Source organism: Podarcis pityusensis, assembly GCF_964106645.2.
Source record: "Podarcis pityusensis genome assembly, chromosome: 14".
Taxonomy (NCBI): domain Eukaryota; kingdom Metazoa; phylum Chordata; class Lepidosauria; order Squamata; family Lacertidae; genus Podarcis; species Podarcis pityusensis.
In genome coordinates, this window is record NC_138039.1 from 5,477,278 (window position 1) to 5,491,324 (window position 14,047).

At 46.3% G+C, this 14,047-nt stretch overlaps 1 long non-coding RNA gene across 1 annotated transcript; it reads right to left on the reverse strand.

The window, feature by feature from the left end:
• Positions 1–4,997: 4,997 nt before the first annotated feature.
• On the reverse strand, positions 4,998–13,724 carry LOC308463150. The gene is made up of 3 exons (XR_013979490.1): positions 13,675–13,724; positions 9,083–9,191; positions 4,998–5,723 (listed from the first exon to the last, which is right to left on the reverse strand). It is a non-coding gene; the product is annotated as an uncharacterized lncRNA (long non-coding RNA).
• Positions 13,725–14,047: the final 323 nt, after the last annotated feature.

The window sequence follows — 14,047 nt, forward strand, 5'->3', positions numbered from 1 at the left end:
TCAGAAGTTGGGAAGAGACACCTGTTAGCAGAAACATTAAGAGGTCCGTATTTCCCTCATTGGTATAGCCAAAGAGTGCTGGAGGTTAGTTGCATTGGTATAAATAAATGACAAAAGCTCCACCTCACAGAACAAAAAAAATATTTTTATCCTCTAAGCCAGTGGTGTCCAAACTTTTTTCAAAGAGGGCCAGATTTGATAAAGTGAGGGCCGTGAGGGCTGACCAAAGGGCCAACCTTAGTTGTTGAGCTTTTTTTAGGATTGAAGTTGTTGAGGTTTTGTTACAATTTTACCCCAGGATTAGGCCCCCGAAACAGACTTTGGACATGTCTGTTCTAAGCCTTTGGAAACCTTATATTGTGGGTTCCGTACATTTTTATACCAGAGATATTTGCAAGCCAGGCAAGATCTTCCATTCTGAGGTGAACGTTGGAAGATAAAAAGCAGATAAAAGGAAGGACTTTTTCGTGCAACATATAGTTAAACTGTGGAACTCCCAACCTGGATGGCTGTAAAAGAAGGCTATCAATGACCACTAGCCAGGATGCCTGGCAATGCTTCTGAAGACCAGGTCCTGGAAGATACAGGAGGGGAGAAGGATCTTGTCCTCAAATCCTTCTTGCTGGTTTCCCACAGGCATCTGGTTGGCCACTGTGAGAACAGGATGCTGGACTAGATGGGCCATGGGCCTGATCCTGTAGGGTATTATATAATTGTGCTATTATACTCTTGTTACTTGCTGAAAGAAGGTGTTTCAGGAGCAGAATCTACCTCTAAAGTGAATCATGTGGATCTCAAAATCTGGGATCTTACTTACACACACACGGTGCATCTCAGCAAGCTATTGGCCAGAACGGGAGCGACGGGCTTGCGGTGACATTTCCCCTCCACGATGGAGGCGTTGTGGCGGAGAGAGGGAACTCTCCGTTCCCCCCGCCGCACCGGAACGGCTCAGACAAAGCCCACCAGATGCAAAACCAAAACTCTAATCGCCATACCAGATCCCTGACACATGCTTGCCATTCCGCGCGCTCATCAAGCCCCGGCCATGCCGTGGCAGCTCTGCCACCCAAAACCCTGCGCCAGGCAGCTGTCAATCCAATGCGTGTGCCAAACGGCTTGGCACTTCAGCCCCCAGGAGCTGGCCAGCGCTCCTGCCGATCTCTCTGTCTGAAATTACACACATGCGTAGAGACACACACACACAGAGAGAGAGAGAGAGAGAGAGAGAGAGAGAGAGGGAGCCATGCACTTGACAAACAAACCTTGCTGTTACCCTGAGCCGGCCCAAAGGCATCGCCATATTGTGGCCCTTTAATGGCCCTTATCCATTACAGCCTTCTTTTGATTTCTCTTCCTGGGTGCAGGTCTTCCTTTCCATCTCCGCCACCTGCCATTCGAGTTCCCCCTTTGTGTTTGGTTTTGCTGAGAGCGCTCCTAGCCTCTGGATAGCTTTCGCCCCTGATCTTATAGCCAAGATCCATATCTTGGCCTGATCTTGCGGCCAAGCCAATATCAACAGATCACCTGGCCGCCGGCCTCTTGGGGAGAGGGCGGAAGGGGCGGAAAGGCGGAAACCAGGCAGCGTTTGGCATCGCCGATAAAGCCGAGGGAAAGGATTATGGGCTCTTTAAGCCTGTTGGTGCCGTTACATTTGCCTCCCCGGGTGCTGACCCATTTGTGTGCCGTATTAGAATTGTAGAAGTAATAAATGAACAGTGGAGGGGGTTTGTAATGATGATTAGGGACTGAAATTGGCTCAGATTTACTGTGTCACTCAGAAACAGAGGGAGATGGGGGGGGAAGCATTCGGAGCGGCCTAATGGATCCATCAACTCGTTTTGGCTGCTCAGTGGGCCGAGCAGGGTCACCAGGCTTTCCGCTGGCAGCACAAAGCACTTCAATTTTGTTAGGAAATGTATCAATTTAACTGACTTGAGCAGCACACTGAAAAACCTAATGAATCTGGACTCAATTTTCCGCCACACTGCTTCTGTGAACTGTCGGAAACAATGTCTGTGGTCGGGGGTGAAGGCTGCCTCGGATAGGCTGCCTGTCCCTCCCTTCCTCCGCCAGGGTTAGCAGAGGAGAGAGGCGGCTCATGCCTCCCGCAATCGGGTGACAGCTCCGGACCCGCCGCTTGCCACTCTCCTAACAATGATGTCATTAAAGGTAAATTGGCCTCTATTTCAGCAGGATGATAGTGCTAATTGAGTGGGAAAATATAATATAGGGAGCTGTTGTCTCCAGTTAAAGGGAGGAGGGGGACAGATTAAATGGCCTACAATGGTGGGTGTCAGGCATGGCAGATGTTGTGTTCTGCTGATAACGGCACTGACGTATCTCCGGCTTGTCAAGGCCGGGGTTTTCAGAGAGACTTACAGCAAAAGGCAGCAGATGGCCTCCTGGAATGGGAATGAAGTGCTTAACCAGCCTGACTGCTGAAGGCAGCTAGTTTGTAAACAGACAAAGTCGGAGGTGTCTTATTGATCCCCACTCGCTGCCCATCAGCGCCACGGAATGAAAGGCGGAGAAGGCAGGCCCCGAGCCGCAGGACGCAGGCCTTTGCCACCAGGCGAGGGTGTCTCCCCAGAGGGAATTAGACAGACCCAGTGGGCCATGTTCAGACCCTCCAAGTGTCCCTATTTTCCAGGGACACTCTCAGATTTACAGAAACTGTCCCTGTTTCTGATTTGATCCCAGAATGTCCCGCTTTTCCTTAAAGGTAAAGGGACCCCTGACCATTAGGTCCAGTCGTGGCCGACTCTGAGGTTGTGGCGCTCATCTCGCTTTATTGGCCGAGGGAGCCGGCGTACAGCTTGCGGGTCATGTGGCCAGCATGACTAAGCCGCTTCTGGCGAACCAGAGCAGCGCACGGAAACGCTGTTTACCTTCCCGCTGGAGCAGTACCTATTTATCTACTTGCACTTTGACGGCTTTCGAACTGCTAGGTTGGCAAGAGCAGGGACCGAGCAACGGGAGCTCACCCCGTCGCGGGGATTCGAACCGCCAACCTTTTGATTGGCAATTCCTAGGCTCTGTGGTTTAACCCACAGCACCACCCGCGTCCCTTGAGACTCCTTAGGGTAGTGATAAAGTGGGATATCAATTCCAAACTCTTCTACCTTCCCAGGTGGATGAGCCCGATCTGCCCATCATCAGAGAAGTGGTGAAGGGTGTGGAATAGGACATCGACAGGGCTTTTTTTTCCAGCTAGAACTCAGTTCTGGCACCTCTCAGGTGGGTGCCATTGCCATTGTAAGAGAACAAGGGAGGCGTCGCGGTGAGTCCCAGCACCTCTTTTTCTAGAAAAATAGCACTGGGCATCCCTATGTTCATCGTAGAAATGTTGGAAGGTATGTAAGTTGTGTCATGGATTGTCCCCAAGCCCACAGCAAGGGCTAGCCAAGGCCCACTTTCAGCTGTATTTTTCAAGGACGCAGGCTACAGTCACATCATGCCTTCGAAGTCCTATAGCACCACTTTAGGTAGTCATGGCTTCGCTGCTGAAGAATCCTAGGAGCTGTCATTTGTTAAAGGTGCTGAGAGTTGTTAGGAGACCCCTATTCCCCTCACAGAGCTACGGTTCCCAGAGTTCCCTGGGAAAAGGGATTGGTTGTTAAACCACTCTGGAGACTGTAGCTTTAGGAGGGAGATAGGTTGTCTCTTAACAACTCAGCACCCATAATAAGCTACACTTCCCATAATTCTTTGGGGGGAGCCATGGCTGTTGCCTCACAGCACTTTAAACGTATGGTGTTATTGTGGCCACAGATTCCCTCCCCTCATCCCTTTTTGAAAAGGTCAATTTTAATAAAAAGCTTCGTTGTAAGCCGCTTTGGGAAATGTGGAACTAAAGGGCCCGGTGCTAAACGTTTGAACAAATAAATGCACAAGAAGTGGTGAAAACAGTTTTGCTGGTATTATTAACCATACTCAAAAGAAAAGTGGCTTCAAAGAGACCAAATAGTCACACAGACCCATAGAGACGGAAGGGACCCTAAGGGTCATCTAAGCCATGGGTAGGCAACTAAGGCCCGGGGGCCGGATCCAGCCCAATCGCCTTCTCAATTCGGCCCGCAGACGGTCCGGGAATCAGAGTGATTTTACATGAGTAGAATGTGTCCTTTTATTTAAAATGCATCTCTGGGTTATTTGTGGGGCATAGGAATTCGTTCATTATTTTTTTTCAAAATATAGTCCAGCCCCCCACAAGGTCTGAGGGACAGTGGACAGGCCCCCTGCTGAAAAAGTTTGCTGACCCCTGATCTAGGCCAACCCCCTGCAATGGAGGAGGAGGGTCACTATTTCTGGAACCATGGTTCACATAGTTTCCCAGCATTCCCTGCCCACCAGCATCTGCTGCCCCAGGTGGCTGCCTCAGTTTGCCTAATGGTAGAGCCAGGTTTTCACTACTATAATGTAGCAGAGCACATACATGCTTCTCGTATAGGTGAAAGTCCAAGTCAGGATTTGTACACCAGCCAGGTGGGGAGGAGCTGGGTACCTTTGCTTCCTTCCATAGATTGGTCCAGTTCCTGTGGGAATCATGGCCAAGTGTGATCCAGTCAATACTTCCCAACCAAGGAGGAGACTAGCAACCTGCAAAACCACAAAGAACACAACCACATCAATGTGGTGCATTGATGTACAGTGGTACCTCGGGTTACATACGCTTCAGGTTACAGACTCCGCTAACCCAGAAACAGTACCTCGGATTAAGAACTTTGCTTCAGGATGAGAACAGAAATCGTGCAGTAGCGGCGCGGCGGCAGCAGCAGCAGGAGGCCCCATTAGCTAAAGTGGTGCTTCATGTTAAGAACAGTTTCAGGTTAAGAACGGACCTCCGGAACAAATTAAGTACGTAACCAGAGGTACCACTGTATTTGTTTTATTTAAAAGATTTCTGTACCAACTCCCATAGCAAGTCTTTATGTCATTTACAACCATACACACACCCCACTATTGAAAAAAATCTAATACAGGGGGCAGGGAATGCAACTGAAAAATGGGGGGCAGTTAAAATCATAATAACCTGAGATCCAGGTGTGTTTTTAATGATGTCTCCATGCTATGGATGTGGGTGCTCACCTCAGCTCAGAGGGAAACTGGTTTCATAGTACGGGGGCCACCACCAAACAGACCATCCCTCTAGAGATGGCTAGTTGTAATTTCAAAGGCTGCGGTATGATGAGGAGGGTTTCATCAGCTATTCTGAACCAGAGCTCCTTCAGCCTTGGGTGCCCTGATGTTGTTGGACTCCAACTTCCATCATCCCTGACAATTGCCTAACCAAGTGGGGATGATGGGAGTTATAGTCTAGAAACATCTGGAGAGCCAAGGCTGAAGAACTCCGGTGCAGGCCTCACACTGGAGAGCAACAGGGAGAAAGGCGCTCCTTCAGACAACCTGTTCCTAAGCTGTTTGGGGGTTTATCGGTTGACACCGCCATTAAATCTGAGCCTCACCATGAGGTGCCTGTTATTAATAATATTTTACATAATATGAAGTAAGCTTATGAAGGCAACCCCACGGTTCAGACCTATCAGGCTGTCTAAAAGTTAATTGGCTGGAAAGCAAGTTGTAAATACTGGGACTCGACCAATCCATCAATTGCAAGTCACTCTGTCCTGAAACTCTCTTCTGGTCAAGATGCAACCGGAAAACGATGGGTAAGTATTTACTTTACATCATGGAAAGTTCTCTCCCAATGAGTCTTCCAACTGGAAAAAAAGTCCATGTAAAAAAAAAAATCACATTTATTTATTTTTAGCAGGGATTGTCCCTTCTCAAATGGAAATCTGTGTCATTCTGCACAAAATTTAAGCTAATAATCATGTTTATGGCTCTGGGAAACTGGTGGCTCAGACCTTTTGGAAGGTGTTGAATTTGCAGTATACATATTTATAGCATTATTATTAATATTGTGCCTCCTAATGTTTAATTTGATAGACTCTTCCCTGCATCTACCAGCCACCCTGTCTTTTCTGCCCTGATCTCTCTTCCCCTTCATTCTCCTCTTAGCCTCTGTTCTTCTTTTCTTTTTGCATTTATAACCCCCGCATCACATTCCTGTATTCGTTTGACGAATTGCTGCAGTAATTCAGCTTTTAATCAAGTGTAATTCTTGCCTGCCTGCCTTTCTGTAAAAACTTCCTTATTTTGACTCCCCTTATTATACAAAAGCATAATTCCAGGCCTCCCTATATGTCTTCTCGCTGCATCCTCAGAAACAATCCTAATTGAATTTTATTATGGCGTTGCTGCAAACCTGACTTCAAGCTTCATTTCGCAATAGGAATGCCTACAAAATAAATGGACAACACGAGAAGCACTTTGCTGGATTAGCCCATCTAAGTCACATGGCCCAGTCACATGGGCAGGGTACAAATAATAAAATTATTCTGATTATTATTCTGATTCCAAAAGCAACAAATCTGATGTCTCTCTGGGGCCATCCTCTATTGTTCTTTCCCAGCATCTTGCACTTTAAGGTAGGCTGCCCCTTATCAGGGAGATTTCACTTAGCTATCATATATTAATAGCCATTTTTAAAAAAGAAAAAAACTTTCCTCCATGAATTTGACAAAAACCCTTTCTGTAGGCTCATTTAGGCACAAATACAGTTCAGCAAGCAGTAATTGGACAGATGTCCACCTGAGATTAACTATGTCCTGCTTCTGCTTCTTCTTTTATTCTTTGGCGATCCCTCGTAGCCGAGTAAGATTGTCTTCCATAAACACAGTCTTAGTGAGTCCATAAGCGACTGTGGAGGCCAATTCTGGATCCACACGTCCTTCCACAGTGGGGACATTGGTTTCCAGGTGGGAGTTGATCACGGTGTGAATTTGCCAAGCATGCCTTCCTCTTAGCGACCTGAGTTCGAGTGTCTTCAAAGTCCACAACACCTTTGGTAAAGCTGTTCTCCAATTGGAGCACTCGCAGGCCAGTGTTTCCCAGTTGTCGGTGTTTATACTACACTTTTTTTAGATTTGCTTCGAGAGAGTCTTTGAAACTCTTTTGTTGACCAACAGCATTACGCTTGCCGTTTTTAAGCATGCTACATCCTGCCCATTGCTGTGATTAAAAGCCAAGACCATTATTATCCAGAGCCGTTTCAATAGCACCAACCTGCTAGGATATCTAAGCTTCCATTGGCCGCAGATCATTGTAGAAGATCAAGCAGAATCTCCCAGGCTCAATCTCTGCTTGAAACCATAGAGAGCCACTACTAGTCAGTGTAGACCAGGCATAGGCAAACTTGGCCCTCCTGATGTTTTGGGACTACAACTCCCATCATCCCTAGCTAACAGGACCAATGGTCAGGGATGATGGGAATTGTAGTCCTAAAACATCTGGAGGGCCATGGTTGCCTATGCCTGGTGTAGTCGGTACAGGTCAAGATGGACCAATCTCTGACTTGGTATAAATAGGGTTGCCATATCTTGAAGAGCAAACAAGAGGGCAGCCCGAGCCGCTGCCAGCCCGAGCCAAGGAAAGAGGTGCGCAGGGTTGCCACACCCACATGCCTCTTTCCCTAGCTCTGGCTGGCAGCGGCCGCAGTGTGCAGAGCAGGCTGAGTCTGAGCAGCGGCGGAGCAAGCCAATCGGGTGCCTGGGGCAGCACGCATGCCCTGCACCCGGGGCGGGGCCAGCCACCACTCAAGCGGAAGCTGCATCGGACGTTTGGCTTCTGAGGAATGTTCAAAAACCGGAGCATTTACTTCCGGGTTTTCCGCATTCAGGAACCGAAATGTTCGAAAACGGAGCCGTGTGTGTGTGTGTGTGTGTGTGTGTGTGTGTGTGGTTTTTATGTTGATCTTGTTCTGTGAACCACCTGTGACCTCCGGGTATAGGGCGGTATATAAATTCAAGAAATAAAATAATAATAAGCCAAACTAGCGTAGAATCACATCATTGCTGAACCTATAACTGCTGCCTCCCGTATCGTCAGATCAAGACCTGGAAGACTGAGCTACGCAGTGTCCAAACTCACTGGATGGCTTTGGGCTAGTCGCTGTCCCTCAGCCAAAACTACCTCACAGGGTTGTTGTAAGGATGAAATGAGGTGAGGAGGGGATGCTTCTTAGAGGCAGGAGATAAATATACCAACAAACCATTCACGACTGTCGAGCTCGTTTTCCATCGATGAACCAAGGTTGTCGCTGCATTAAGTAGAAACTAGGCCCTGAGGTCTAAATAAGGGAGCCTGGGCTTAAACAGAAATGCAGACAGACAGGAGCTGGGCACTGGGGAACTGGGGTTTTAGGAGACAGCCCAGCATTTAAAGTAATCAAGAATGATTCAAATGACAGGTTTGTGTGGTGTTTGCTAATTTACTCGAGATTCATTTCTAGGAACAGCTGGCTGTATCCCAGCAGGAATGGCGTTTGCACACGCCCACCTGCTGCCAGGCAGACGGGCCTCGGGTACAGCTGTACTTAAAGTTCAGGAGGCTCAGTATCCTTGCCCACTGAAAACCTCGCAAACTGCCCGAGGAAGACTCACCTGCATGGAAACACACCTTGCTAACGGTGCTCAATGCTTCCGCTTCTCCCCCAAAACTGTCGTCGGTTTTGCAAAAGGAGGGTGGCGCTTTTCAGGAGATGCACGTGCTGGAATGGCCACGGGCCAATTAAATCGCGGGTGCAGGGGGAGATAATTACACAGAAGCGCAGAACTGAGTAGGAGGTCGAGTGCCTCCCTCTCTGTGGCTCTCTTGAAAATTAAGGGGTTTGTGTCCCTTTGAGCAAAGCCAGGCTGATGGCAGAGTTAATCCAATTAAGCCAGACCATGCTTAAACCCAGGGCTGCGCGCACTAAAGGGGCCAATGCTCCGCGCCGAATTCTGCATCACGAAATGTTCATTCTGTGAGTGGAATCAGTGAGAAAAATTGCATGCTTTTTGTGGCTTCTCTTGTTCCTGAGGTTTCATCGGGCATCAGCTGTGCAGCTTCAAGCATATTGTTCTGCCGATAAGGGTTTAAGAAATGCGACCGAATTTGGAATACTGTGTCCTGCTCTTGTTGCCTCACCTCAAAAAGGATGTGGTATTTTCTCTAGAAAAGAGGTGCCAGAACTCACCATGAACTCCTCCCTTGTTCTCTTGTAATGGCAATGGCGCCCATCTGAGAGGTGTCGGAACTGAGTTGCAGCATGTTCTGGCTGGGGGACAAAAGCCCCCGTTGTAGATCTGGAAAAGGTTCGGAACAGAGCAAGCAAAATCAACGGGATGGAGCGATTCTCCTATCAGGAAATGTTGCAGTATTCATACACACACACACACACATTTTTATTATTTTTTAACATATCAGTTCCAACAGTCATATAACATTTCTTCACATCCCATACAATATTTTGACTTCTGCCAACACCTCTGATGATTTTCCGTTTTTTAACATACTTCTGCATTTCTTAATTTCCTATTACTTTTAATTAACTAATAATTCTTTTCATAGTCTTTCTTGTAATATTTCAAATAATCCACCTTACAAAACTTCTTGCAGTCCTACAAGCGTGATCTGTTCATCACAGTTACTTTTCAAATAATTCATATATTTACTCCAGTCTTTTAAGAACCTCTGGTCCTGCAGGTTTCGAATCCTTCCTGTTAATTTATCGGAAATGTTGCAGTATTCAGAACTTTTTAGTTTAGAGAAAAAGTGAGAGGCAAACATGATAGATGTTTATAAAGGTGGTGCATGGCATGGCAAGGAGAAAGGGGACAGAGAAAAGGTTTTCTCACTCTCTCATAACACTACAGCTTGGGAGCATCCCATGAAGCTGAATATTGGAAGGTTCAAGACAGATAAAAGAAAGTCCACCTTGATGAGGCGCATAGTTAACCCATGAGGCTTGGCCACCAACTTGGATGGCTTTAAAAGAGGATTAGGCTATGATTTATAATGAATTGAAGAAAATGTTCAAAATGACATTTGCAAAAAAAGCCAGAAGCATTTTGGTTAGGGATTGTAGGACAAGGAAAACAAAGAACTTATTTATGTATGCTACAACAGCGGCAAGAGTTTTGATAGCACAGGGATGGAAGAACGAGGAAACCCCGACAAAGGAAGAGTGGCAAGAGAAATTGATGAGCTATCAAGAATTGGCAAAACTGACATACAAACTGCGAGACAAGGATTACTGTGACTTTAAAGAAGAATGGGAACTTTTTACAAACTACTTAAAAAGACAACAAAATGAATTGGACTCCTTGGCAGGTTTTGAATAAACATGCACAAATTTATTGATTGATAACATGGTAGACAGATAATATAAGGATTTATACAATTTTACAGTATGCAGAGAATAATGTGTGTTGAGAAATCAGAGAGAGGAGCTGAGGGAAATCTGGGGGGGGGGAGGGATGGTTTGATGGGGAGGTGGGGGGAAATGGGGGAAAATAATGAATATGATATCTTTTAATATTTTGTTATGTTGAAATTGTTAATAAAAAAACTTTTTTTAAAAAAGAGGATTAGACTATTGATGGGGAAGAGCCATGATGGCTATGCTGTGCCTCCACCTGCAATGTTTCTGAACACCAGTTGCTGGAAGCCATGGAGGGGAGAGTCCTCTTGTGCTTGGGTCCTGCTTGCTGAAGAAGAAGTGAAGAAGAAGAAGAAGAAGAAGAAGAAGAAGAAGAAGAAGAAGAAGAGGAGGAGGAGGAGGAGGAGGAGTTTGGATTTGATATCCTGCTTTATCTTTTTTTTTTTAATGATATTTATTAAGAATTTTAAAGTTACAGAAAAAACAGAAAAGAAAAAGAAAAAGAAAAAACAAAAGAAAAACAAACCACAATCAAACAATACAAATTGATAAAAATCAAAATAAAAAAAAGAACAAAGTACGTAACACAACACAATCAAAAAACAAAAATAAGCCACAAACATTTAAAAAACAAGTCCAATATTCTCAGATCCTTAACTGTCATTACCCTCTTTCTTTGACCTCCTCACTCCTCCCTTTTTTTGTATCCTAGTTATTAATTGTCACAGCAAATCCTTTCCATTTTTCATAATATTCTATCATTACAATACCTTAATCTATTTTAACCTTATCTTACTATAATAAACCCTAAAACTTGAAACTTAGATCTTATTTATACCAATTTTTCATAACCATAACATATTTTTACATAATTCTTTTAACATTTTTGCTAAAGCCAGATGATTTCGTTCCAACATTTTTCTAACATCCATCAATTTTATAAAACAATCCTAATAAAAAAAAAATTTCTTCCAATCTTCATCCAGCGTCTCTTCCTCCTGGTCCCGGGTTTTGTCTGTCCTTTCTATCCCATCAATCTAGCGCATTAACCTGGTAATCTTATGTCCGAGGCCCTTAAGTCTCTTCCATGTCCCTTCCGCGGCTCTTCTTCATATTTATACCTGTACTTTACTTTGTCTCCTGCTCCTTTCACTCGTGGGAACTCCGACTTGACAGTGTTTTTGACCCTTCTCAACAGATCAGTCCCTTTTCCATATTCCACACTAAACTCCATGTGGTATTTAAAAACATGTTTCAAAGTCCCTCCAGAATTAAGAGCCCCCAGAACCTCAAACATCTCACGGCCCATTGCCAGACTTGAAAAGTCCAAACATCCCTGCATAGGGGGGTCTATCCAACCCCCCATTTCCAAACCAAACCAAACTTTATCTTTCCAAATCTGGCTTTTTCCAAGTTCATTTGTCAATTCCAAGAGCTCATGTTCCTGCTGGGCCACAGCTCCCTCCATCTCTGGCGCCCGAGGTTCAACAACATCCTCTTCCCTCATCTGATCTGTCAGAGCACACTCCTGATTTGATTCCTGGGTGGGCTCTATATAGTTTCCCACTACCTGTCCAAAATTTCTGATCGCAGCAGTCATCAAGTCCGTCTTCTCATGTAGCTGTTCCAGTAGGGCACTTGTTTTGCAGAAAGCACGCACCAGAGCTTCTGGATACATTGTTCTGCAAGGTCAGAAGTCTATTCCCACGATCGTAATCTGTTGCAGCTGCAGAGCTCCCCAATTCAGATTTAGTAATAGTTTCACAGGCTCCCTCTAGGGGAAGAACTTCTATTTGTTCTTTTCTTTTAAAGGCAGATCTAGCAACAAAGTTTCCTTTTTCAGATATTTTGTCAATATTTGTTCCTTTAAAATGCGAAGGAGAACAATGGAATCACTATGTTTCTCTTCTTTTAACTATCTGTCAAAGACGTTTGTCTCTGGTCAATGAGCTTCCCAATGAACGTCAGTCCTGACACCCCGCTCCCAGGATCAAGACAGTGGAAAATTACTTTGCTTTACACTCTCTTCTGCAGGTTTAAACAGTCCGGAAAAAATCCCCCTCTTCTCCTGCTTCCAAAGGGGGTTCAACAATTTTAAATGATGAAAGTTAATCCTTTACAAACAATTTTCTGAACTCTAGTTTGCCATGTCTTTGCTTTAATCTATCTACAAGAAACGGAAGGCTGACTTCCTGTTTAGACCTTCCCATTTCAGTGCCAAATTGAGATGAATTTCTTAGTCCAATTTTCCTTTCTACTCGCAGGTCATTATTTATAGTCCAATTGTCCGAAATTAAAGTACTCACGGGTGATTGTTTTAAAAGCCAAATTGTCCCAGGAAAAAGGCAGCGCTCTCCAGCAACGGCTGTGCGGCTTCGCTCCACGGAAGAAGCAGTTGACTCTCAGCACCGCGCCACTTCCCCCTCTTCGCTCCGGAGCCCGTAAATGGGTTCCTTTACGGGTTAGGGGGGCGCTAAAGGTGCCCGCCGAGTCCCATGGTCACAGGCTTCATCCGCCTGTGATTTTAGAAAGGGTCCCCACTTCGCCGTAGCGGGAAAGACCCATTTTCCGTGGAGCTGGTCCCTCCGAATCAGAGGGAATCCGCCATTACCGATGGCGCCACCCCGGAAGTCCTTGATATCCTGCTTTATCACTCCCCTTCAGGAGTCTCAAAGCGGCTAACCATCTCCTTTCCCTTCCTCCCCCACAACAAACACTCTGTAGGGTGAGTGAGGCTGAGAGACTTCAGAGAAGTGTGACTAGCCCAAGGTCACCCAGCAGCTGCATGTGGAGGAGCGGGGAAGCGAACCCAGTTCACCAGATTACGAGTCCACTGCTCTTAACCACTACACCACACTGGCTCTCTGGTTTCCTGCAAACATCTGGTTGGCAACTGTGAGAACATGATGCTGGACTAGATGGGCCATTGGCCTGATCCAACAGACCTCTTCTCATGCTGCTAGGAAGCTGGCAGGCTTCTGGTTTGTTCCCAGGCCTTAAGGACTGTGTGCCTCTCCTTGACTTTCTTAGCACTCTGCAAGGCCAGCCCTGGCAGTAGGCAGAGTGAGGCTGCCTCCTCAGGTAAAGGTAGGGAGTGGACCAGCTGTGAGTGCCCTGTGGCCTTCCCTGCAGCTCTTAAACTGGAGCACAGGCCTGAGGAGCAGCGAAAGGCCCTGTCCTATTGCCAGCACCTAAGTAGATTTCAGCTGCCAGTCTGGCTGGAAGGTGGTGGTGGAGAGCCGCCATCTTGTCCTTCGCATCTTGCACTTGCCAACCTGCTCTGACGCTCCTCCTGATTCCTTTTATAGGGGCTGCTGCAAGGATGGAGCTGAAGACAGCAGGGGAGCACTTGGCTTCCAAGCAGACGGATCAATACTTTCTGTTTCAATTGGATGGCAAACACATACCACGAGGAGGTGCTTGATCTGCACTTCTGGTTTCCAGAATGGATGGCAAACTCTAGGGATTGTACCACAGAGAGGTCCTCCTGGCCCCCAGAATGGCAGCTCTTGAATGAGAACAGGAAGTGAAGAAGGCTGGTTGTCCCTAGAACCTTATCACCTCTATGGTTTCTTTCCACCAGCCTTGTCTTCCAAGGTGAGTCGGGGGGCTATGGAGCAATTCCTCACCACCATGAAAACACATGTCCAAGGCCTAACATTTCATAGAAGCTTTTCAGTGGTTGCTGGGTTGTTACAGGAGCCCAGATCAAGATAAAAACCCAAGGTGGGTTGATTTATGAAGGGTGGAGACGCTGGCAGGGGGCGGAGTCACAGGAGG